Raw genomic sequence first — 4363 nt, 5'->3', positions numbered from 1 at the left:
GTCCAAAAGCATGAACAACAAAAGAAAATCAAACAGTTAACACTTCAAATTAAAAAACGGTTGAACATCAAAGTGTACTATCAAGGAAGTGGAAAGACATCCAAATACCAAACATAATTGAATTATATACTTTAAAGGAATCAAAATGAAAGAAAATATTTATAAATCAAATATCTGATAAGGAACATGAATCTAGAATCTGTAACAACCCAGTTATAAGAAGAAAAACAATCCAACATAAAAGTAGGTGAAAGGTTCAAACCCATGCTGTGTCTGCTATAAGCCACTCTAAGTTGGGTAGAACTGAGGCTTTCAGCCTGTAGCATCTCTCAGGTTGCAGGGTCCACTTTATTGGCAGCATCTGGCTCATCTTGACTAGCAAGGCAGAGGCACGGTGAGTGCATCTGCTATGCCTGTAGACACCATCCCCTGCCCAACCCCACCACTTCAGCGCAGACTGTAGGCTGAGAGCATTTATTCTTTTTAATTAACTAACTAATTAATTCATGCATTCATTTATTTATTCTTCTCTCATACATTTTCTCTCTATGGCATTTTCCTTCCCAACAACAGTTTCCCACCCTCCTCTCTTCCCAGTCCCCTGTCTCCACTTTCCCTCTCCCCCAGATCTACTCCTCCTCTAGAGCAGGTCTCCCAGGACTATCCACCAAACATGGCATTGAAAGTTACAAACCCTCATATCAAGGCTAAACAAGGCAATTCAGTAGAAGGGAAATGGTCCCAAGAGCAGGCCAAAGAGTCAGAATCACTCCTTGTGAGAGGTGCCCCAAGAACAGCATACCTCCCAACCATAACCTGTATGCAGAGGACCTAGCTCGGATCCACACAGGGTTCGTGATTGTTGCTGCAGTCTCTGTGAGCCCCTATGAGCCCTGCTTAGTTGATTCTCTGGGCCATGTTCTCATGGTGTCTTAGACTCTTCTGGCTCCTACAATCCTTCCCTCCTCTCTTCTGTGGGATTCCCCGAACTCTACCTAATGTTTGGCTGTGGGTCTCTGCATATGCTCCCATAAGTTGCTGGATGAAGCCTCTCTGATGACAGCTGGGCTAGGCACCAATCTCTGAGTATAGGTCTCTGGGCTGTCCAGCCTCTGGTTCCTGGCCAGGCAGTGCCAGGCGTGTGCTACCTCTCATGGCATGGGCCTCAAGTTGGACCAGTCATTCGTTGGCCACTCCCATAGGTTCTGTGCCACCATTACCCCAGCACATCTTGCAGGCAGGACAGATTGTAGGTTGGCATCTTACCATCTATGATGTTGGTGTCAAGGGACCAATAGGCAAAGAACATTTGACTGTCCCTAGGGCTTCTGTTCAGCTCAGTCCTCACAGCTGGTGTCCCTTACTTGGAACCGCCATCCACGGAGAGAGGGCGAGGTAACATGGATAGAGTTTTATGCTGTGTGTATATATGTGGTGTGTTCTATGTGTGTAGGTGTGTATATGACCATGTGAGCATGTGTGCGTAGGGGTGTATGTATGCACATCTGTGCATGTGAAGAGCAGAAACAACCTCATACATCATTCCTCGGGAGTGATCCATCTTCTTTGTTGAGACATTGTCTCTCACTTTCACCTAGAGCTCACCAACTAGGCTGGACTAGTCAGGAAGCCTGAGGGATGTGTTTGTCTCTGCCCTTCCGGTATTACTGTTACATGCCTGTTTAGAACCATGCCTGGCTCTTTTATAACTTCTGGAGACTGAACTCAGGTCCTCAAGCTTGTGTGGCAAGCCTTTGCTCCAGGACCAGAGTTTCTTCTAGAGATGATGAAAATGCTCTAAAGTTGACTGTGGTGATGTTGTCTATATTGACCATACAAAAGTAATGTAGTATAGTTCCTCATATATTAATAATGTAATATAGTTCCTCATGTCATGGTGACCTTGAACCATTGTATACTTTAAGTGAATCAGATCTATGGTATGTGATTTCGATCTGTGGGGGAAAAAAAGTAAAGATAGTTAAAGTCAAAATGGAGTTCCTTGAATGAGTCCCCAAAAGAAGAAAAATCAGGAGGTTATAAATGAAGGCTCTTACTCGTTGATGCCTGCTAGTATCTATCACAAAATATCTAGGAACTTTAAGTCTGCACAGAGGTCACACTAACCTCACACAAAAGTTCTGTAGGGCCATCTGCCCAGCGCCTGTCTGTCCAACCTCAGACTGCTGCCACTCTGGTTATGAGCAAGGATGAGTCCTTCAGAATATATGGTATAAGCCTAATTTTGTCTACATGACTTCCATTTGAATATGTCCATAGTTTATGGCGGCATGCGTATGCTCATTGTGTTCTTGTTAGTCTGAAGACCACTATTTTTTTTTTGCATAATCTCTTTCTCTGTTTTTTTTTTTTAACCAGAGGCTGGCATATCTAAATAAAGACTCTTCAACATTTTAAGACAACTTGACGAGCAGCAAAGAAGTAAACAAATGAATATAGCAAATGAACATAAAGACAAAAATGTCTATATTCTCGTGGGAAAGTAAGTTATGAAAGGGAACACACCACAATATTTTAGGAATCAAAATACAACATTTCTCAAAAGCTTAAAAACAAAGTAGGTCAGCCTAAGCCGGGGGTTTTCAACCTTCCTGCTGCTGCAACCCTTTGATATAGTTCCTCATGGCTTCTCGGCCTTTTGACTAAGATCAAGTGTAATACAGTTCCTCATGTTGTGGTGACCTTGAACCATAAGATTATTTTTATTGCTGCTTCATAACTGTAATTTTGCAATTGTTATGAATCATAATGTAAATATCTGGTATACAAAATATCTGATATGTGACCCCCTGTGAAATGGTCAAGGGGTTGGGGCCCACAGGTTGAGAACCATTGAATCCAACTGTCTGTAGTGTTTTCTTGGAGGGACTTCTTTTAGGATGACTCTCCAACATTTTCTTATCCCTTATCCCCAGATTAGAAAGAGATGATATGAGGCATAAATTTGAAAAGGGAGTTGAGCATGCTCTCTGGTTGGTGGAGGCCTAGCACAGTTGAGCATGCTCTCTGATTGGTGGAGACCTAGCACTTAACAAGTTCCCTGTGGGAATCTTTGCCATGATAGAGGGTTGATGTATAACCCCACTTGGGGAAGGCATGCTAGGGAGTCATATGACATCCTGTGTCATTGAAAACATAGCTGCATGTTCTTTGCCATCGTTCCCACCCAGAGGTGTGTTCCATTGCCTCCCTTTGAACCCAGGAGATGTGTTGTGACCGCTTTAATAGGCAGAAGTCTGCAGAGGTAGTGGAGCGTGGCCCCCAGGGATGGCTAAAGAGCTGTATGACTTCTATTGAATTCTCTTGGAGTTCTCTGTTTCGGACCCTACAGTTACTATAAGGACGGTGTACCCTGAGATCTCCAACCAGAGAGAGGCTAGTGGAGGGATGAGGAGGCTGTTGCAGCCCTGGTTGTCGGAGTCTTTCTGCATTACTGCTAGACATGTGGAGGAACGCGCCAACTCCAGGCCTCATGTGATGGCAACCACAGGCCAAAACCCAAGTGGAATGTATCCGCTAGTGTGGCCAGTTCTGCATCACAAGCAGGTAGATGAGTAGCGTTTAAGCCACTGTCTGGGGCTGGTACACTGAAAAGAAAAAAAAGAATCTGGAACAAACATACCCACTAAAGTTTGAAAGCAATGAATTTTTATCTCCTTTTAACCCCTCTTTCTCATTTGTCAGTTTGTCTCAAACCTACTCAGTGACCTCCTAAAACCCTAACTTTATTCACCTAGTAAAGAATTTCTTGTGTCTACTCTGTGGATATAGTAGAGTACTAGATCCCTCTGGCTAACTGTCTCTAAGGACTGGAAAGTCTCTCAGGATGGCTAATCTCCATTGTCACCTTGACAAGACTTAGAATCACCAAGGATTCTCTCTCTCTCTCTCTCTCTCTCTCTCTCTCTCTCTCTCTCTCTCTCTCACACACACACACACACACACACACACACACACACACACACACACATACACACACACATACACACACACACAGAGAGAGATTTCCTGGAGTGTTGAACTGAGGAAGGGAGACTAAGCCTGAACATGGGCTGGCCAGGGGCTCTGGAATATGTATACCAAGGAAGAAAAGAGATCTAAGCATCAGCTCTCATCCTTCCCTGCACGCAGCGTGACAAGCTATCGCACACACCCAATGCCACAACTTCCCCACCTTGAACTGGATTCCCAAAGCTTGAGCCAAAATAAACCTTCCCTTCCTTAAGATGCTCTTGCTAACTAAGTCTCGTGAGACACCCAAATTGCAACGGCTCTTTCTGAGAGCACACTTAGTTTACGGAAACTCTGGAGTAACACAACTGCATCTCACTGTTTACTTTTT

At 44.0% G+C, this 4363-nt stretch overlaps 1 pseudogene; it reads left to right on the top strand.

The window, feature by feature from the left end:
* The first annotated feature begins 2643 nt into the window (after nt 1-2643).
* LOC142833240 (U2 spliceosomal RNA) lies at nt 2644-2812 on the top strand (annotated as a pseudogene).
* Nucleotides 2813-4363: the final 1551 nt, after the last annotated feature.

Source organism: Microtus pennsylvanicus, chromosome 12 (genome assembly GCF_037038515.1).
Source record: "Microtus pennsylvanicus isolate mMicPen1 chromosome 12, mMicPen1.hap1, whole genome shotgun sequence".
NCBI classification, from domain to species: domain Eukaryota; kingdom Metazoa; phylum Chordata; class Mammalia; order Rodentia; family Cricetidae; genus Microtus; species Microtus pennsylvanicus.
Note: the sequence above shows the minus strand (reverse complement) of the source record. Positions and strands in the feature narration are given on the sequence as shown.